Genomic DNA, 23,131 nt, shown 5'->3' with positions numbered 1-23,131 from the left:
CTTTCTATGTGCCCTGAAGTGATGGGACTGGATGCCCCGATCTTAATTTTTTGAATGTTGAGTTTTAAGTCAGCTTTTTGACTCCCTCTTTCACCTTCATCAAGGGGCTCATTATTTCTTCCTCACTTTCTGCCATAAGGGCGGTGTCATCTGCATATCTGAAGTTATTGATATTTCTCCTGGCAATCTTGATTCCAGCTTGTGCTTCACCCAGCCTGGCATTTCTCATGATGTACTCTGTAAGTTAAATAAGCAGGGTGACAATATACAGACTTGACGTATTCCTATCTCAATTTGGAACCAGTCCATCATTCTATATCAGGTTCTAACTGTTGCTTCTTGATCTGCGTACAGGTTTCTCAGGATGCAGGTAAGTTGCTCTGCTATTCCCATCTCTTTCAGAATTTTCCACAGTTTATTGTGATCCACACAGTCAAAGGCTTTAGCATAGTCAATAAAGCAGAAGTTGGTGTTTGTTTCTGGAATTCCCTTGCTTTTTGTATGATCCAACAGATGTTAGCAGTTTGATCTCTAGTCTGCCTTTTCTAAACCCAGCTTGAACATCTGGAAGTTCTCAGTTCATGTAACTTTGAAGCCTAGCCTGGAGAATTTTGAGCATTACTTTACTAGCATGTGAAATGTGTGCAATAGTTTGATTATTCTTTTTCATTGCTTTTCTTTGGGACTGGAATGAAAATTAGGACTTTTTCCAGTCCTATGGCCCCTGCTGAGTTTTCCAAATTTGCTAGCATATTGAGCGCAGCACTTTCACAGCATCATATTTTAGGATTTGAAATAGCTCAACTTCAATTCTATTACCTCCACTTTGTTCTTAGTGATGCTTCCTAAGACCCACTTGACTTCACATTCCAAGATGTCTGACTCCAGGTGAGTGAGCACACCATTGTGATTATCTGGGTCGTGGAGATCTTTTTTGTACAGTTCTTCTGTGTATTGTTACCACCTCTTCTTAATATATTCTGCTTCTCTTAGGTCCATAGTGTTTCTGTCCTTTATCGAGCCCATCTTTGCATGAAATGTTCCCTTGGTATCTCTAGTTTTCCTGAAGAGATCTCTCGTCTTTCTCATTCCATTGTTTTCCTCTATTTCTTTGCATTGTAAACTTAGGAAGGCTTTCTTTTCTCTCCTTGCTATTCTTTGGAACTCCACATCCAAATGGGTATATTTTTCCTTTTCTCCTTTGCCCTTTGCTTCTCTTCTTTCCTAAGCTATTCGCAAGGCCTCCTCAGGCAACCATTTTGCCTTTTTGCATTTCCTTTTCTTGGGGATGGTTTTAATCACTGCCTTCTGTTCAATGTTATGAACCTCCATCTGATCATTAGTGCAGTTCATTAATGAAAAAGCAAATAATTTAAAAGTACACAGGTGCATATAAAATAATAAAAGTGATGCTTTATTAATATATACATAAATAATAAATGCATGAGTGCTTGCCATGGTATGATTTTTAATGTGTGGGAAGAAGATGAAGGAAATTTAGAAAAGGAATGCATACATTGATAATGAGAAAAATAGACAACAAGTTTGTAAGTATGTCTATTTCAATCTATTAAAGAAGCTTAATGAGAGGGGAGAAGTCTACTTTATAGATATGACTGTATTAGAATTAGCCTATTTCACAACCTTGAAATTCACGTCAGATGTCAAATATCTGCTTCTTGAATTGCCTTTGTTATTCTGGATGAAACTGTGAGGAATGTTGAAACTGGGGTGGCTCACTGCTCGCTAGAGCCAACATTCACCTGATGATACTCACGCTTTCATCGCATTCATTTACTGAAGAGGTTCAAACCTGTGTGCTAGTCAAACGTCAGCACTTGTGTCTTATGCAAATGTACAGATTTTCTATGCTTTACCTGTAAAAGAGAAACTTACAAAATACATCGCTAAAAGTCTTAATGAATATGAGCCAATGGTTTACAGGAATTAAAAATGACTTTAGTTTCAAAAATTGCCAACAGTAAATAATTATTTTAATGCAATGGCTCATTGATTTATTGTGCTTTGCCTCAGGTCCAGTCTAAAACCTTATCTTATCAAACCTGTTTTTCAAAACTTTATTGCCTACCCACTTTAAAACAATATTTGCTAGTTTATTTTGGTTTTGATATTTTTTAAATGAAACATAATGTGACTTTCAGGTAGTGTAACTACATTATGTTTTAATTTGTAAATTATATTTTATTAAATATCCTCATTTTTTTTCCTTTAGGGTTTTTAGCTAAATATGACATTGTAGGAACAAAACCTTATCATTTATTAAAAACTCTACTACAAAATTATCCTTGGTTTCTATCGAGTAAGTTTTAAATCATCCAGTGAAAAATGTAAGAATATCTATTTTCATAAACCCAATAGATATAAATTTGATTTGTTGCTGTTTAGTCTCTAAGTTATCTCCAACTCTTTGTGACCCCGTTGGCTACAGCATGCCAGGCCTCCCTGTCCTTCACCATCTCCTAGAGCATGCCTAAGTTCGTGTTCATTGAATCCATGATGCCATTCAACCATCTGTCACCCTCTTCTCCTGCCCTCAATCTTTCCAAGCAACAGGTTCTTTTCTAAAGAATCTGTTTGAACTATTTACTCTTTAACCATTTTAAGCATGGCATTATTGCTTTCTTTCTTCAGTTTATTTGTTTTCACTTTTCTCCTTTGTTGCATTAGTTTGCCATGCAGCAACTGCACTCTACAATATTACAATAAAGACTGTGGAGTTTTACGGGTGTGATGTCCAACAGTACTTCTCTCTGGTTCTTAGTAGTCATGCTTTCTGTACCCTCTCACAAAAAGGATGTGTTTTTCAGGTGCTTATTTAGGACAGTGTAAAAATGAGAATTTATAGTGTATTACTGTTGATTTTCTTTGAATTAAAATATTAATATTGATGGGAAAAAATAACATATTGCATAACTTGAATCTTGAATTCTATGTGTGCTCAGTTGATCCAATCTCTTTGTGACCCAATAGACTGTGGTCTGCCCGGATCCTCTGTCCAAGGAATTTTCCAGGCAAGAACACTAGAGTGGATTGCGATTTCCTACTCCAGGGGATCTTCCTGACCCAAGGATTGAACCTGTGTCTCTTGAGTCTCCCACAATGAAAGATGGAATTTTTACTACTGAACCATCTGGGAATCCTTTATTTAAAAAAAAAAAAAAAAAACGTTATATGATATAGGGAAAAATGGGTCTCTTCTCATATTGAGAAACTCATTTTTCTTGAAGTGCTAGCATTTTATCTGTGTCTCTAACTGCATTGCTCAAAAGTAGCTATGAATAGTAGCTTGCCTACGTCAAGGCTTTATATTGTCACCCGGCTTATTTAATTTATATGCAGAGTCCATCATGAGAAATGCTGGACTGGAAGAAACACAAGCTGGAATCAAGATTGCCTGGAGAAATATCAATAACCTCAGATATGCAGATGACACCACCCTTATGGCAGAAAGTGAAGAGGAGCTAAAAAGACTCTTGATGAAAGTGAAAGAGGAGAGTCAAAAAGTTGGCTTAAAACTCAACATTCAGAAAACAAAGATCATGGCATCCGGTCCCATCACTTCATGGGAAATAGATGGGAAACAGTGGAAACAGTGTCAGACTTTATTTTTGGGGGCTCCAAAATCACTGCAGATGGTGATTTCAGCCATGAAATTAAAAGACGCTTATTCCTTGGAAGAAAAGTTATGACCAACCTAGATAGTATATTCAAAAGCAGAGACATTACTTTGCCGACTAAGGTCCGTCTAGTCAAGGCTATGGTTTTTCCTGTGGTCGTGTATGGGTGTGAGAGTTGGACTGTGAAGAAGGCTGAGTGCCAAAGAATTGATGCTTTTGAACTGTGGTGTTGGAGAAGACTCTTGAGAGTCCCTTGGACTGCAAGGAGATCCAGCCAGTCCATTCTGAAGGAGATGAGCCCTGGGATTTCTTTGGAAGGAATGATGCTAAAGCTGAAACTCCAATACTTTGGCCACCTCATGCAAAGAGCTGACTCATTTGAAAAGACTCTGATGCTGGGAGGGATTGGGGGCAGGAGGAGAAGGGGACGACCGAGGATGAGATGGCTGGATGGCATCACGGACTCGATGGACGTGAGTCTGAGTGAACTCCGGGAGATGGTGATGAACAGGGAGGCCTGGCGTGCTGCGATTCATGAGGTCACAAAGAGTCGGACGCGACTGAGAGACTGAACTTAACTGAACTGTCCAGTGAATCTAAGGCCACGGCTCTTCTTTCTGCTGACTCAGCACATTGGAATTTTGAAAACAAAACTGCCCTTTGGGAATTTCCCTGGTGGTCCAGTGGTTAAGAATCTGCCTTGTAATGAATGTGGAAACGTGGGTTTGATCCCTGGTCAGGGAGCTAAGATTATATATACTGCAGAGCAACTAAACTGGAGAGCCACAGCGATAGAGCCGGTGCCCCACAGCTAATGACGCCCATGGGCTCTCCAGCCAGCAGGCTGCAACTGCTTAGCCCATGACACAGCCAGAGAATCTGTGAGCTTCAGTGAAAGATCTCGCTTGATGCAGTGAAGATCCACGTGCAGCAACTAAGATCCAAGGTAGCCTAGTTGATTAATTTTAAAAACACCACCCTTATGGGAATGGGTTTTAAAGAGCTCCAGACTGGTATTCACATGACTCAGCAGCTAATCAAGCTTACTTTTAAAATCTAGGGTTTCTACATACTTTCTGTACACACACCCCTATGTTATATTCCGTGACTTATATTTGTGTTCTTTCTCTATGGAGACCTACCTTGTCTCTGCTCCTCCATTCAAAACCTGGAGTTGTGTTCCTGAGCTGGAGTGTCATAGATTTCTCTCTACAGTTTGCCTTGAGCCTCCTTGATACCACCTTTCATTAAATGAAAGAAATATATCCCTGGTTCAAGAAGATCCCCTGGAGAAGGGAATGGCTACCCTCTCTAGTATTCTTGCTTGGAGAATCCCATGGATGGAGGAGCTTAATTGGCTACAATCCCTGGGCTTGAAAAGAGTCGGGCATTACTGAGTAACACTTTCACTTTTTTAATACCAAAAATATCCTGCGTGTCAGATCCTATGTTCCACAATGTGAACACTATTGCCCTGATCTCAGCCACTACGCATTGAAGGACAAATGCATCAAGCAATATTGGTCTACCAACGCTAGGAAGATGAGAGTTGCTTTGGCTGATGTGAAGACCAGGGAGACTCAGATCCTGCACCACCTCTGATGAGGGTGGGTGGCCGCTGCCGGCGCTCTTGGAAGCCGCAGGGCATAGAGGTCCGGAATCCTGGCCGGTGTGCCAGGCCTGGCCTCCATGCTGTGTGCCTAGCACCACACCAGCCCCTCTTGCTCCAACACTGCCTCTTTCTGGGGAAATAATGCCAGTGCTGGGGGTGCGGATGACTTTGGACTCGTGCAGCAGAAGCAGTGGCGAGCAGTCCCTGCAAGTGAGGTCTCCGCTTCCCAGGGAGCCCTAAGCACTGGACCCCAGGGCCAGCAGTGAGGACTGGAGTCTCTGGTCCTTGCCTGATTAGTCAAGAACGGATTCAGGAGAGGAGGCAGAAGGTAAAGTGTAAAGCAAAAGTTGTATTGAAAAGTGCGTGCGGAAAGGCGCAGGGCGAACTCGGAGAGAGAGTCGTGCCTTGGGGAAGTTTAAATCCTTTATCAGCGGACAGTTTTCTGGGTCTTTGTCTTTCTTTTGGCCAATCACCTTGCTTTGTCCCCTCCTGGTTAGTTTGTCTTAGGTGTGCATGTAAGCCTCAGTCAAGATGAGTCTTGAAGTGAAGTGTTCTGGGAGGAGTAAGACTCGTTACGGCCTGGAATCACCCACTGATTTTTGACCCCAAGGAGCCTTTCTGCACATGTGTAGCATCTCTCTTGTCTCAAAAAGGGGCTTGTAGAGATCCCTTAATCTTTCACTCAAGCAGGGTCTTGCTGCCCTTTGCCCTAGTCGTGCTTACAAGAGACAAAGCCTGGGGATTTACCGTTTCTGTTGCTGCTTCCATGTTGGGAGGCAAATAGGCTGATTGCATGTTCCTCAGCTGGAAACTATCTGTCTTATCTCGGGAAATACGAACAGGAGGCTAACTGTAAGTATCCAGTCTGAAGCACACTTCTTGCTGCCTGAAATGCAAACAGCAGGCCAGTTGTAAATGCCTAACCTGGGGCCCATCTTTCTCCCAGCTCGGGCAGAGCACACCCTTAGAGGGAACAGACCCGCTTGCGCTTGACCCTCAGGGCTCCTGCTCTAGCACCTTGGGACCAGACCCTGCCCCTCACAGGGCCCTGCAGCCACCTGGGCAGAGGAAGGGATTCTGACTCTAGTCCACCTTCAGCCGCACCTCCCACCGAGGTAACAGCTACAAGCATACCCGGGGGGTGGAGCAAACCTGAGACAGGCTCCCTTCAGATCCAGCTCTCCCAGGAAAGCCACGCAACTTTTCAAGATAACAAGGGTTATCTTGAAAGATATCAAGAGTTTTTGCATCTTTTTTAAATATCAAAATTCTAGTTGTAAGGGGAAAAAAAATACGTGTTTTGTAATTCCAGTCTTATTTTCCCTTTTAGCAATCTTTGGTGCCAGATGTCTGACTTTATAGTCCATCTGACTATCCAGGGGTACTGGGCGAATTGTGCACATTCTCTGGGTCTTAGTTTCTAGACCATAAAGTGTTCATTTAAAAAAAAAAATCACTTGCCTCATGGAGTTTTGGGACAATTAAATTAATTCACATTAAGAATAATGCCTAGCATTTGGCAAGTGCTCAATATTTTTTAGCTATTCATCAACTGGAAGGTTATAGACTGTACAATTTTTAAAGGAACCTCAAATTCTGAATTACTTTGGAATGTGATAGATATGAAGACATTTCAATATCCATGCCTGCATGCATACTCAGGTAGATGAAATATGCTCTCAGAAGAATCACGTGTCTGAAATGCACGAGCACCTGCCTGCCCCCCCACCCCCCACTACCCATGAAGTCCCTAACTGTCTAGAATTCTCCTTCTTAGTTAGAACTAAGTTTTTCCAAAGTCCAGCTCCCACTCTGTGTAAGTCTTTCCCAAGCTTGAGTCTCTGCCGGTTGAAGCACACGTTGCCTTTAACCCAGGAAACAGCCCTTGTTTCTAGGCTACTACTGCTAAGCATTTTCATAATTCATTAAAACCCATGATTGTTGCCTAACAGAAGCAATAAATAAATAAGCATTTGCTGTACCATTTTTCACTTGAGAAACAAAAAGAATAGGAAATACAGCTGATCACAAAAAACTGATAAAATTATTTAAAACACACTTCTGACTTAGAGAGCTATCTTATTTCTTTTATATAACAGTGTGTTCTGTGGATTTTGAAGTGTAACGTTTGGAGTGTATGATAAACTAGAATAGAAAATAATATAAAAAATGTCTATCTACTTTTTGATTTACAAATGTTGTACCAGCAGTTGACATCATCTCTAGAATTAAAAAATAACATGAAAGCAAAAGACCTCTGCCTTTAAACTGACTGGCTTTGATTCAGCATTACATTACTATCTTGTTTTATGGGTTCTGTAATATCAGCCTGTTTGGTTCATAATGGATAAATGATGAATAATTCATAGCCTAAAAATTAATCAGGGAAATCAGATTTTAGAGACCTTATTCTGAAAGAAGACAAAGCCTCCATACAGATCATGAGCACACTTTAAAAATAACATCGGATTTTTTGTTAAAAATAAGCCTAAAGTACAATATAGTCTATAAGAGCAAAAGCAACTTCTGTAAGGAAAAGCACTTATCTAAATGGGCATATTATACCAATGAGTGGATTTATGCACAAAAATTCAATATAATCATGGACAGGCAAACAATCTTACTCTGCTCTTTTTTTAAATCATACTGAATAATAAATAAATTGAACTGATGACTTGTATAAGGCACTGAGATCTTTAGAGAAATAGCATTACTTCTTATATATTCTGTAACCTTGGAAATGTGCAGCTGTGATTTGCAATGTGGGTATTTATGAGTGTATTATGACAGTACTCAAAATTCCCTAATCTTAAAGATAGACAAAAACATCCAATTCCAAGGTTATCAAAAGTTATGGTAAAGTTTCGTCCACACGAGGAAACTAGCTAGACATGTGGAAATCTTATAAAGTATTCCCTGCCCCACCCACAGCTTCACCTGCTGAGATTTCTGTTACCCACAATCAGCCATGGTAACATTAAATGGAAAGTTCCAGAATTAAACAGTTTATATGTTTCAAATTGCATGCCACTGTGAGTAGTGCAATGAAACCTCTTGCCATCTTGCTCCACGCCACCTGGGCTTGAATCATCCCTTTGCCCAGCAAGTCCCATCATTGGTCAGTTAATAGCCCTCTTCCTTATCAGACTCACGGTTGCATTATAGCAGTGCCTGTGTTTTAGTAAACTTTAAAAGTGAATGTGTTAGTTGCTCAGTCATATCCGGCCCTTTACTACCCCATGGACTGTAGCCCCCAGGCTCCTCTGTCCAGGGAATTCTCCAGGCAAGAATATTGGAGTGGGTAGCCATTTCCTTCTCCAGGGGATCTTGCCAACCCAGGGATCAAACCCAGGTCTCCTGCATTGCAGGCAGATTCTTTACAGTTTGAGCCACCAGGGAAACCCTATTTTACTTAATAAAGACCTCAAAGCTCAAGAGTAGTGATTCTGGCAATTTGGATATGCCAAAGTGGAGCCATAAAGTGCCTCCTGAAAGGAAATGGTGAAAATTCTCGACTTGATCAGGAAAGAAAAACATTTGTTTGCTGATGCTGCTAAGCTCTAAGGTAAGAATGAATCATCTATGAGTGAAATTGTGAAAGAGAAAGAGTTTTGTCCTGGTTTTGCAGTCACTCCTCTAACTGAGAAAGTTCAGCCACAGTGCATACGTGATTAGTGAAGGCGGAAAAAACAGTAAATCTGTACAATAAGATATCTTGAGACAGAGAGAGACCACATTCACATAACTTTTATTAGAGTTTGTTGTAACAATTGTCCTATTTTATTGTTAATTACTGTTGATAATCTCTGTGTCTAATTTATGTTAAACTTTATCATAGGTATGTATGTATGAGAAAAATATTACACATATATATAATATATAGAGTTGAGTACTATTCATGACCACTGAGGGTGTTGTAACGTATGTGGCCCTGCCCATGGAAAAAGGAGAAAAACTGTACTATTTCATTCTAACCTCAGTGAAAAGTGACCTTGAAGTGTGCAGGTCTTTTAATGTGAAGTGAAAGAATTTGAATTAGTGTACTGATTTTTCAACAAAAGGATGGGTCTCATTCACATGGTGTATGTAGATCTTTCAAATTGATGAGATTATCTTCAGAATTTTTTCATTTATGACTGGAAATATCACATTATTACAGGATATAAATAGAATTCACTGACCTGTTCACCATCAGTGTATCCTGAATGGCAGAAAGGAAGCCGAAGTGGCAAAGAAGTGCACACGTCTACACAGGGCTGACTCTGAAAGGGTATGGCCTGTGGTGGACCTGGAGAAAGACCTCCATGCCCAGGAAACTGCCCTTTCCTCTGATCGTGTGCATTTTTATAGACTGCCTCTCCATCTTATTCTTTACCTAATAGAGCTTTCTTCATTTTCATACCCTAGGACTAAAGTTCAGTATAAAAAAACAAATAAATTAAAGAGGCATTATCCAGCCCACAGATTGGGTTGCATAGTGAATGTTGCATTTCTTAATTTTGCTTAAATAATTTATATTTAACCCAGAAGCCACATTTGGCTGGACTGACAGGAAAATTCAACTCAGACATTCAGTTGAGTTCAGTTGCTCAGTCGTGTCCAACTCTTTGCGACCCCATGGACTGCAGCATACCAGGCCTCCCTGTCCATCACCAACTCCCAGAGTTTACTTAAACTCATGTCCATCATGTCGATGAAGCCATCCAACCATCTAATCCTCTGTCGCCTGCTTCTTCTCCTGCCCTCAATCTTTCCCAGCATCAGGGTCTTTTCCAATGAATCAGTTCTTCGCATTAGGTGGCCAAGGTATGGGAACTTCAGCTTCAGCATCAGTCCTTCCAATGAATATTCAGGGCTGCTTTCCTTTAGGATGGACTGGTTGCATCTCCTTGCAGTCCAAGGGACTCTCAAGAGTCTTCTCCAACACCACAGTTCAAAAGCATCAATTCTTTGGCCCTCAGCTTTCTTTATAGTCCCACTCTCACATCCAAACATGACCACTGGAAAAACCATAGCCTTGACTAGATGGACCTTTGTCGGTAAAGTAATGCCTCTGTTTTTAAATATGCTATCTAAAGGTTGGTAACAACTTTTCTTCCCAGGAGCAAGCATCTTTTAATTTCATGGCTGCAGTCACCATCTGCAGTGATTTTGGGACCCCCCCCCCAAAAAAAAAAAAAAAAAAAAAACCTCTGCCACTGTTTCAATTGTTTCCCCATCTATTTGCCATGAGGTGATGGGGCCAGATGCCATGATCTTAGTTTCAGTAGAGCCTGTTTCCACTCTCTAGGTCCCTGCAAAGATCTAGGAGGCTTACATCTCTGCTGGGGAAATGGAGGAAGGATCTGTAATGTCAATGGAGCACAATAGTCCTGAGTCTTCTTATGTAAGCCCTGCTAATCTCTTGATACCCCTTGACTTCCCTGGTGGCTCAGACGGCTCACAGTGTGGCATACCCGGGTTCTATCCCTGGGTCAGGAAGATTCCCTGAAGAAGGAAATAGCAGCCCACTCCAGTATTCTTGCCTGGAAAATCCCATGGACGGAGGAGCCTGGTTGGCTACTGTCCATGGGGTCGCAAAGAGTCGGATACGACTGAGCAACTTCACTGTTTTTCTTTCTTTCTTTACTGATCTTTTGTACATTAGCTTCTGTCTGCTTTGCATCAACAGAAAACAGACATTATTGCTGAGACTGGAACTCTGATACTTGAACTCTGATCACCCTACTGCAACAAGAGAGCCCTTCCTTAGGGTCCTTCTCATCCAACCATTCTTAAGGCACCACTCAAGAGCACTCAGAGTTCCAGGAAACCACAGTCAGTATTCTCTTTATCGTTTGGGGTCATAAACCTCGTATTCTCATTCTGTCCTGAAATAGCAAGCTCAGCCATGACTATTATTTGAAAAATCACCAATATCAGATGTCAAACAATGAACGGTCAGAGCCTCCACTGATTGCTACAAGTAGATAGAGTGATTGGTGATCCATCCCTCTGATCCGTCATCAGTCAACCAGCAAAAGTCACATCTATTCATACTATGTGATATCAACTCAAGCTCTACAAATCTTAAGGCTAATCAATGACATTTGATTATACTCTGCACTATATAGCTTATTAATAGCTGTGGTGGTGACAGCTAAACTGTAATACTTAGTGACTATATTTGCTACAGGTTTATTTATTTATCTCAGGATAATACCACAGACATAGTCTAAAGCTTTTAATTTTATACAATTCATCCAGTAGGAAAAAGTTTCATACTTTGTAATCCATTGGCCAAAGGGTGAAGAGACAAGGATAAAACCCAGGTCATTCGACAATCTCATGAGCTGTTACGTATATATATACACAAATATGTATGTATATATGTGTGTATATATATATATTTTTTAATTACACCCTTCATGTGCAATCTGTCCTTTCTGGATTCAATATCAATTCCTTACATATTCTAAAAAATAGTAATATAAGACATCACTCCAGGACTTTTCTTTAAGTCATCTCTTTGTGTTACACTACTATATATATTCGGTCACCAATTCCAGGATTTCCTATGATGTGCACCTTTTATATTAAGCACACTAAAATCAGTTTTAACTACTTTAGGCCACATGAATGCCATTTAGAGGAATAAACTGGTTTCTTGCCCTTCAATGACTTTTTGCTCTGTGGGTTAGTGCTTGTATTTAGCATATTAGAAGAACATCTAGGTTCTGATAACTTTAAGCAGTCTTAAACAGTGATTTTGCTTTCAGAGAAACACAGGCCACCATCTTAGTATTGACATTTGATTTTTATTTACATGTGGGTGTGTTTCAATTATGCATGAGCAGTTATGAGGCAGCCTGATTTTAAATAACAGAGGCTCCATTAACAATTGACAAAAGGTGTATCCTACGGAGAAAAAGCACTGAGGTCAAAATTGGCTTTTATTATTCTGAGTGCATTAGGTACTATGTTGAAAACCAGAAAAGTTATATTAAGGATTTTTTAAATTATTTATTTGTAGTAAAAAGGTTTAATGGCCTAAATGAAAAATGAAATATCATAATTATTAAATAATTTGTGTTTATTACAACTATGCTGACTGTTGATGATGAGCGGCCATCATCCTTTAAGAGGAGTCTATTCAGATATACTTTGATAAATATATCTTACTGAAGGAAAGACAATGCAATTTCTGAAACAAATCAGATCTACTATATTATAAACTCCTAAGAGTTCTTTGATGGGAAAAATGTGTTTAAAACAATGAAGAGAAACATGCAGGAAGAAAAAGTTAATCTAAATATATAACTGAATAGAATGTCACAATATTGTACACCAAAGACTGTAGAAAAACAAACTGATGGAACTCTGGAACACTGTTTTATTATGGGTAAAGACAAGGTTTATATACAATGGTAAAGATAGCAATAAATGGATAAATTTATTTCATTTCTTAAAGAAGCATAAATTAACTAATAAGTGTGCATGCAGACACATAGAAGTCATTCAGGCTATAACATAAAAGCTGTGATCTATTAGAGCACTTAACACATGAATATCTATGTATATAATAATAGGGCTCCCTGATAGCTCAGAACCTAAAGAGTTTGCCTTCAATGCAGGAGACCTGCATTCGACCCCTGGGTCTGGAAGATCTCCTGGAGAAGGGAATGGCAGCCCACTCCAGTATTCTAGTCTGGAGAATTCCATGGACAGACGAGCCTGGCGGGCTTCAGTCCATGAAGTTGCAAAGGGTCAGTCACGACTGAGTGACTAACACTTCGTGTGTATATGTATGTGTGTGTATATATGCATAGATACACTTACATGGTTTCATAAAAATATTCAGGGATGTTTTAAAATACTAATGTTAGAGGTTTAACTGGCTTCTGAGCACTTTGCTGAAACACGTAGTAATGCTCCATTCAATTCCATGTGAAGATACAGGTCACGCCAAAAATTCATATCCCAAACAAAAGAAAGCTAAGGATGATAGACAAGCGAAAATGAGCATCAGAGTAAAAATTTTCACTAAACTATATGAAGCTAAGCTAAGAGAACTTACACTGGCTTCAGCAAAAGAAAGAGAGGCAGTTTAAAAATATGCAATGAAGATAAAACCACTTTGAGAACTTAATAACAATCATTGGAATATGTTAAATATAAACTAAATATCTAAGAAAATATTATCATAACAAAATAACAGAAGAGGATATTAAGATATTTTTCAGTACTGGGAAGAAAAAAGCAATGCTATAATATCAATAATGTGTATATTTATTAAATATAATTTGATTTACAATTATTAAAGTTATTATTCTGTTACAACTTTAGTTATAAAGTGTAATAAAATATTTAATAACTTATTTATCATTTTCATAGATCATTTCCCCATGAATTCTTTAGAGGAAAGATTATATAGGTCATAAGTCTTTACCAAAATTAATAATTGATAATAAATTGTGAAATGAATAATCAAACATTTACCCTAAATGGGAATTAAATATACTATCATTTCAGGACATGAAATTAGCCTTTCCAGCTTAAATTAGGAATAACACCACACGATTGCACTCATCTCACACGCTAGTAAAGTAATGCTCAAAATTCTCCAAGCCAGGCTTCAGCAATACGTGAACCATGAACTTCCAGATGTTCAAGCTGGTTTTAGAAAAGGCAGAGGAACCAGAGATCAAATTGCCAACATCCATTGGATCATGAAAAAAGCAAGAGAGTTCCAGAAAAACATCTATTTCTGCTTTTTTGACTATGCCAGAGCCTTTGACTGTGTGGATCAAAATAAACTGTGGAAAATTCTGAAAGAGATGGGAATACCATACCCCCTGACCTGCCTCTTGAGAAACCTATATGCAGGTCAGGAAGCCACAGTTAGAACTGGACATGGAACAACAGACTGGTTCCAAATAGGAAAAGGAGTATGTCAAGGCTGTATATTGTCACCCTGCTTATTTAATTTCTATGCAGAGTACATCATGAGAAATGCTGGGCTGGAAGAAGCACAAGCTGGAATCAAGATTGCCGGGAGAAATATCAACAACCTCAGATATGCAAATGACACCACCCTTATGGCAGAAAGTGAAGAGGAACTAAAAAGCCTCTTGATGAAAGTGAAAGAGGAGAGTGAAAAAGTTGGCTTAAAGCTCAACATACAGAAAACGAACATCATGGCATCCGGTCCCATCACTTCATGGGAAATGGATGGGGAAACAGTGGAAACAGTGTCAAACTTTACTTTTGGGGGCTCCAAAATCACTGCAGATGGTGACTGCAGCCATGAAATTAAAAGACGCTTACTCCTTGGAAGAAAAGTTATGACCAACCTAGATAGCATATTCAAAAGCAGAAACATTACTTTGCCGACTAAGGTCCGTCTAGTCAAGGCTATGGTTTTCCTGTGGTCATGTATGGATGTGAGAGTTGGACTGTGAAGAAGGCTGAGTGCCAAAGAATTGATGCTTTTGAACTGTGGTGTTGGAGAAGACTCTTGAGAGTCCCTTGGACTGCAAGGAGATCCAAGCAGTCCATTCTGAAGGAGATGAGCCCTGGGATTTCTTTGGAAGGAATGATGCTAAAGCTGAAACTCCAGTACTTTGGCCACCTCATGGGAAGAGTTGACTCATTGGTAAAGACTCTGATGCTGGGAGGGATTGAGGGCAGGAGGAGAAGGGGACGACCGAGGATGAGATGGCTGGATGGCATCACGGACTCTAAGGACATGAATCTGAGTGAACTCCAGGAGATGGTGATGGACAGGGAGGCCTGGCGTGCTGCGATTCATGGGGTCGCAAAGAGTCGGACACAACTGAGCAACTGAACTGAATTGAACTGTGTGTCATTTGGATTTAGAGAGTTGAAATTTCTTGCAGAATTTCTCTGTGCCCCGAGGTTTGGGAACAGTAGACTAGAAAATCTCTGAACCAGTTGGGAATATAATCATTTATTAATCCAATGTGGACAACTGACAATTATTCAGTCCAGTTATATCATCAATCCCCCTACAGCAACTTTTCATAATGTAAGCCTGTGACAGTTGGAAGCAGGTCAAGGAAAAGGGGATGAAGGAAATTCCAACTGAAAGATATTTGCCTTTATCGCCTGCATTACATTTCAACCATAGAGAGTGACAAAAAGAAGTCTTGAGATGGAAATCAAATTCAATTATATCTTAAGATATTAGAAGTAATAAATCTTGCCCCAAGGAAGAATCCCATACTTACGCTGCAAAGAGCAGAAAATGATATAATAAAAATTATTAAATTATGGGAAACAGTTTTTAGAAAAAAAATAAAGATAACTGGAAAAGTTATAATGTCTTTACTATTAAACAAGTAATAATAGAAAAAATACTGAACTGAGTAATTTAGATATTTCTAAATGATAAAAATTCTGAGAAATACATAAAGTTAATAAAATTGAACTTAGAAATTTATTTACATGATGAGAATATAATGTTATGAATCATATAATATGTAATAATTTTAAAAGCTATCAATTCAAATCCTTGCAAAACTAATCAATAAAATAAGATAAAAATAAATTACATATGAGGTGAGAATTAAGAATTCAACAAATAAAAATAACAAGGTGTGAGGAAGTGTGCGTCCAAACGTGGCGGAATGGATTATTGCTCACCCTCTTCAACTCCTCCTCATTATTGTACATCTGTTCCTTTCGCCATTTTGCTCAGTACATATCGTACTCAGCAGTCCAATTCTTTGTGACCTCATGGACTACACAGTCCATGGAATTCTCCAGGCCAGAATACTGGAGTGGGTAGCCTTTCCCTTCTACAGGGGATCTTCCCGGCCCAGGAATCAAACTGGGGTCTCCTGCATTGCAGACAGATTCCTTCCCAACTGAGCTATCAGGGAAGCTAAAAACTATAAATCAACAACTAAAAGCATGCAACTCTTTAGAAAATGGACAAAATATGTGAGAAGCTTGGGTAAATATTAAGCCAGTACCCAAAGATAGAGTTTACTCTCCGTTATATCCATCTGTTTTTCTGATTGGCCTGGTATCTGTTTACATTAGTTGCTGCTTTTGGAACCAATTGCTTAAATTTTACAATATTTCTTGAACAGGCATTCCTTACAATAGGCGATACATATGGTCAATAAACATATGAAAACAAGTAATGAGGGACACACAATTCATAGGCCTTAATGAGGCCATTTCACAATCAGATGATTGGAAAAATATGAGTTTTGACAGTACCTAATTGTCTCCAATTAAAAAAAAATATTGATGCCAAAATCCAGCCTCTACACCAGTGCCTAATTAAGTTTCAGCAACAGTGTTTTGGTTGAAGTAGGAAAAAATAGCTATATTGTTTCGCTCATCTAAAGGAAACACAGCAGGTCCCCGCCATTGAAACCTATGTGTCCCTACCCAGGAGAATTTGATGCAATTTTTTATAGCAATAGTTCAAGAGTGGGATTGCTGACAAGATTAGGTATGCAAGGCCTGCACACCCTTAATCTTTTCTCAAGTGGTGGTCAATCTTCTAATTTGATGAGCATCTCTGCTTGCTTTAATCTCATCTCAGGTGGTTTCTAGGTTGGTCATAACTTTCCTTCCAAGGAGCAAGCATCTTTTAATGTCATAGCTGCAGTCACCATCTGCAGTGATTTTGGAGCCCCCCCCAAATAAAGTCTGACACTATTTCTAGACAGCATATTAAAATGCAGGGGCATTACTTTGTCAACAAAGGTCCGTCTAGTAAAGACTGGTTTTTCCAGTAGTCATGTATGGATGTGAGAGTTGGACTGTGAAGAAGGCTGAACACAGAAGAATTGATGCTTTTGAACTGTGGTGTTGGAGACTTGAGAGTCCCTTGGACTGCAAAGAGATCCAACCAGTCCATCCTAATGGAGATCAGTCCTAGGTGTTCATTGGAAGGACTGATGCTAAAGCTGAAACTCCAATACTTTGGCCACCTGATGCAAAGAGCTGACTCATTTGAAAAGACTCTGATGCTGAGAAAGATTGAAGGTGGGAGGAGAAGGGGATGACAGAGGATGAAATGGCTGGATGGCATCACTGACTCAATGGACATGGGTTTGGATGAACTTCAGGAGTTGGTGATGGACAGGAAGGCCTGGCATGCTGCGTTTCATAGGGTTGCAGAGTTGGACACGACTCTGAACTGAACTGAACTCCGACTGGACTGAACTGGACTGAACTGGTTTCTTGGTTTCTGAGCTGGTTTCTTGGTTCTGAGCTGGTTCTGAGCTGGTTTCTTGGGCTTCCCTGGTGGCTCAGACAGTTAAGAATCTGCCTGCAATGCAGGAGACCAGGGTGTGATTCCTAGGTTGCGAAGATCTCCTGGAGAAGGGAATAGCAACCCCTCCAGTATTCTTGCCTGGAGAATTCCTTGGATGGAGGAGCCTTGTGGGCTACAGTCCATGGGGTCACAAAGTGTGGGGCATGACTGAGCAACAGAAGCAGCTGAATGTTCACTCATTCAGGGGATTTCTTGGCTGCCCTCTCTTTATGAGCAACTGTTTGAATCTGCCCTTTGGACTCAGGAAAGGTCTTAGAGGCTGGAGTCTTGCCTGTAAGAAACAAGGGACAGAAAGACTTCTGTGCCCAGGTGCCCCACAGAGTCCTTCTCAGTTTCCATACCAAACAGTGAGGAGAATGCAAGTCAGTAAGATTTTTTACAGGTGTCTTATGTGAGTTTAGATCCATAGAGCAATTTGGTGAAATGATTTGGATTTTCTCTAAGTTGAGTTCACTGTATTCCACAGCCCAGCTACTCAATTCTGGTGGATATATTCAAGAAAATGCTTCTATATCTACAGCAGAAATATCGATGTCCCTTTCTCTAATGTTTCCTGACCTTAAAGAATCTTTTTCTCCATTTTGTGTTTGAAAATACTTGCTTCTTAAAGTCTTTTTTTAAATAAATTTATTTATTTTAATTGGAGGTTAATTACTTTACAGTATTGTATTGGTTTTCCCATACATCACCATGTATCTGCCACAGGTATACATGTGTTCCCCATCCTACACCCTCCTTCCTCCTCCCTCCCCATACCATCCCTCTGGGTCGTCCCAGTGCACCAGCCCCAAGCATCTAGTATCATGCATTGAACCTGGGCTGGCGGCTCATTTCATATATGATATCATACATGTTTCAATACCATTACTAGTGCAGCCACTATGGAGAGCAGTGTGGAGATTCCTTAAAAAGCTGGAAATAGAACTGCCTTATGACCTGGCACTCCCACTGCTGGGCATACACACCAAGGAAACCAGAATTGAAAGAGACACGTGTACCCCAGTGTTCATCACAGCACTGTTTATAATAGCCAGGACATGGAAGCAACCTAGACGTCCATCAGCAGATGAATGGATAAGAAAGCCGTGGTACATATACACAATGGAGTATTACTCAGACATTAAAAAGAATACATTTGAATCAGTTCTAATGAGGTGGATGAAACTGTAACCTATTAAAGTCTTAATCCTTTCAAGCCTAGGCCAAAAATTACAGGTTGTGTGAAAATAACTGCAGCTTTCAGTCCTGTAAAACAAAGGAAATACAAATACTTCACTAATGTGACTAAGTCAGAGTAGGAAAAATAAAGTGAGAGAGAAAAAGTAAAACTGATAACCAAATAATTGTTCCCAGTCTGTAATGATGAGACTTTCAGCCACTGATTATGGAGGCCACATTGTATGCCAGGGATTTTACAAAGCATTTGCCATGGGTGCCTTGAAGCTCCACATCTCAGTGAAAGTTGCTCTGGCGTGTCCAGCTCTTTTTGACCCCATGGACTGTATAGTCCATGGAATTCTCCAGGCCAGAATACTGGAGTGGGTAGCCTTTCCCTTCTCCAGGGGATCTTCCCAACCCAGGGATGAAACCCAGGTCTCCCGCTTTGCAGGCAGATTCTTCACCAGCTGAGCCACCAGGAAACCTCACGTGTCAACCACTGCATTAAACTCCTCACATACTCTGCATGACGCCTCCTTACCAACACCGGTGGCCCCAGACAATCACGCAAAACATAAGCTAGGCCTGGGACATGGTTAATCGCATCAGAGTTGGATTGATTTTCAGTGTGAATTGGCGACTTTTCCTTGGGACTTTGGAAGTGTGACAAGCAGAGAGACCCAGGAATGGACAATGTGGAAAAGCAGAGACAGAGAAACAGAGAGAGTAGCTTAGGACAAAACAGCCTGCCATCGAGATCTCTGTTGCTGTTTTCCATTGCTAAATCCTGTCTGACTCTTGGTGAGCCATTGGACTGAATATGAGGGTTTTCCCAGGTGGTGCTAGTGGTAAAAAAAAAAAAAATAAAATAAAATAAATTGCCTGCCAATGCAGGAGACGTAAGAGACACAAGCTCAGTCCCCGAGTCAGGAAGATCCCCTGGAGAAGGAAATGGAAGCTCATTTCAGAATTCTTGCCTGGAAAATCCCACGGACAGAGGAATCTAGCAGGCTACAGTCCATAGGGTCCCAGAATCGACACAACTGAAGTGACTTAGCATGTACCAGTAGGCCAGGCTGCCCTGTCCTTCACTCTCTCCCAGAGTGTGCTCAAAGTTAAGTCCATTGAGTCAGTGATGCTATCTAACCAGCTCATCCTCTGCTGCCCTTTTCTCCTTGTGCCTTCAATCTTTCCCAGCAACACGGTCTTTTCCAATAACTTGGCTTTTCATACCAGATGGCCAAAATATTGGAGCTCCAGCATTAGTCCTTCCAATGAATATTCAGGGTTGATTTCGTTGACTGGTTGGATCTCCTTGCAGCCCAAGGGACTCTCAAGAGTCTTCTCCAGCACCACAATTTGAAAGCATCAATTTTTCAGCTCTCAGCATTTTTTTTTGAGGCAAATCGAATATCCATACTTAACTACCAGGAAAACCCTAACTTTGACTATATGGAACTTGTTGGCAAAATGATGTCTCAGCTTTTTAATATGCTGTTTAGATTTGTCATAGTTTTCTTTCCAAGGAGAAAATATCTTTTAATTTCACTGTCTGCAGTGATTTTGGAAGCCAAGAAAATAAACCTGTCACTGCTTCCCCTTCTATTTGCCATGAAGTGAGGGGACTGGATACCAAGACAGCTTTTTCACTCTCCTTGTTCACCCTCATCAAGAGACTCTTTAGTTCCCTTTCACTTTCTGCCGTTTGAGTTGTATCATCCACCTATCTGAGGTTGTTGCTATTTCTCCTGGCAATCTTGATTCCAGCTTGTGATTCATTAAGCCTAGCATTTCACAGGATGTCGTCTGCATATAAGTTAATTAAGCAGGATGACAATACACAGCCTTGTCATACTCCTTTGCCACTTTGGAACCAGTCAGCTGTTGCTTCTTGACTCACATGCAGCTTTCTCAGCAGACAGGTAAATTTGTCTAGTAACCCTGTCTCTTTAAGAATTTTCCACAGTTTGTTGTGATTCACACAGTCAAAGGCTTTAGAGTAGTCAATGAAGCAAAATAGATGTTTTTCTGGAATCCCCTTGCTTGTTCCATAATCCAATGAATGTTGGCAATCTGGCCTCTGGTTCCTCTGCCTCTTGGATAGCCCATTTATATATCTGGAAGTTCTTGGTTCACAAAATGCTGAAGACTAACTTGAGAGATTTTGAGCATAACCCTGTTACAAGTAAAATGAATGGTAGCTTGAATGTTCTTGCCATTGCCCTTCTTTGGGATTTGAATAAAAACTGATCTTTTCCAGTCCTGTAGGCATTACTGGGTTTTCCAAATTTGGTGACATATTGAGAGCAACAACTTAATAGCATCATGTCTTAGGATTTTAGCTCATCAAAAAATCATCTTTACTAAAAATAGCATTAGCCTTTGGTTAGAAACTATGAGATATAGACTTATCAAACATGACATCATTATTAGTACAATATATTAATTTTCAGGTGGTAACTATTTAATAGAAGAAAACTAAAGAATGGAAAAGACTGGAGATCTCTTCAAGAAAATTAGAGACACCAAGGGAACATTTCATGCAAAGATGGGCTCTTAAAGGACAGAAATGGTATGGACCTAACAGAGGCAGAAGATATTAAGAAGAGGTGGCAAGAATACACAGAAGAACTGTACAAAAATGATCTTCATGACCAAAATAATCACAATGGTGTGATCACTCACCTAGAGCTAGACATCCTGGAATGTGAAGTCAAGTGAGCCTTAGAAAGCATCACTACGAACAAAGCTAGTGGAGGTGATGGCATTCCAGTTGAGCTGTTTCAAACCCTGAAAGATGATGCTGGGAAAGTGCTACACTCAATATGCCAGCAAATTTGGAAAACTCAGCAGTGGCCACAGGACTGGAAAAGGTCAGTTTTCATTCCAATCCCAAAGAAAGGCAATGCCAAAAAATGCTCAAACTACCACACAATTGCACTCATCTCACACGCTAGTAAAGTAATGCTCAAAATTCTCCAAGCCAGGTTTTAGCAATACGTGAACTGTGAACTTCCTGATTTCAAGCTGGCTTTAGAAAAGGCAGAGGAACCAGAGATCAAATTGCCAACATCCGCTGGATCATGGAAAAAGCAAGAGAGTTCCAGAAAAACATCTATTTCTGCTTTATTGACTATGCCAAAGCCTTTGACTGTGTGGATCACAATAAACTGTGGAAAATTCTTCAAGAGATGGGAATACCAGACCACCTGACCTGCCTCTTGAGAAATCTGTATGTGAGTCAGGAAGCAACAGTTGTAACTGGACATGGAACAACAGATTGGTTCCAAATAGGAAAAGGAGTACATCAAGGCTGTATATTGTCACCCTGCTTATTTAACTTCTATGCAGTGTATATCATGAGAAATGCTGGGCTGGAAGAAGCACAAGCTGGAATCAAGATTGCCGGGAGAAATATCAATAACCTCAGATATGCAGATGACAACACCCTTATGGCAGAAAGTGAAGAGGAACTAAAAAGCCTCTTGATGAAAGTGAAAGAGGAGAGTGAAAAAGTTGGCTTAAAGCTCAACATTCAGAAAATGAAGATCATGGCATCTGGTCCCATCACTTCATGGGAAATAGATGGGGAAACAGTGGAAACAATGTCAGACTTTATTTTGGGGGGGGGGCTCCAAAATCACTGCAGATGGTGACTGCCACCATGAAATTAAAAGATGCTTATTCCTTGGAAGAAAAGTTATGACCAACCTAGATAGCATATTCAAAAGCAGAGACATTACTTTGCCGACTAAGGTCCGTCTAGTCAAGGCTATGGTTTTCCTTGTGGTCATGTATGGATGTGAGAGTTGGACTGTGAAGAAAGCTGAGCACCGAAGAATTGATGCTTTTGAACTGTGGTGTTGGAGAAGAATCTTGAGAGTCCCTTGGACTGCAAGGAGATCCAACCAGTCCATTCTGAAAGAGATCAGCTTTGAGATTTCTTTGGAAGGAATGATGCTAAAGCTGAAACTCCAGTACTTTGGCCACCTCATGCGAAGAGTTGACTCATTGGTAAAGACTCTGATGCTGGGAGGGATTGGGGGCAGGAGGAGAAGGGGACGACCAAGGATGAGATGGCTGGATGGCATCACTGACTCGATGGACATGAGTCTGAGTGAACTCCGGGAGTTGGTGATGGACAGGGAGGCCTGGCGTGCTGCAATTCATGGGGTCACAAAGAGTCGGACATGACTGAGCGACTGAAATGAACTGAGCTGATCTGAACTATTTAATGATATAATGTTTAAAGTTACTTTATTACTTCTATTAGTTTAATTTTTTCAAAAGCTCATCAAATATTTATTTTTTCAGTTCTACTAAGAAATATTTGATGCCTATCACTGTATAGGTTTAAGGTATACAGCAGGATGGGTTTGATTTACACATTTTACGAAATTATTGATAGTACATTCAGCTGTTATC

Source organism: Ovis aries, chromosome 9 (genome assembly GCF_016772045.2).
Source record: "Ovis aries strain OAR_USU_Benz2616 breed Rambouillet chromosome 9, ARS-UI_Ramb_v3.0, whole genome shotgun sequence".
Taxonomy (NCBI): Eukaryota; Metazoa; Chordata; class Mammalia; order Artiodactyla; family Bovidae; genus Ovis; species Ovis aries.
The sequence above is the reverse complement of the archived record's forward strand: the minus strand, read 5'-3'. Positions refer to the sequence as shown.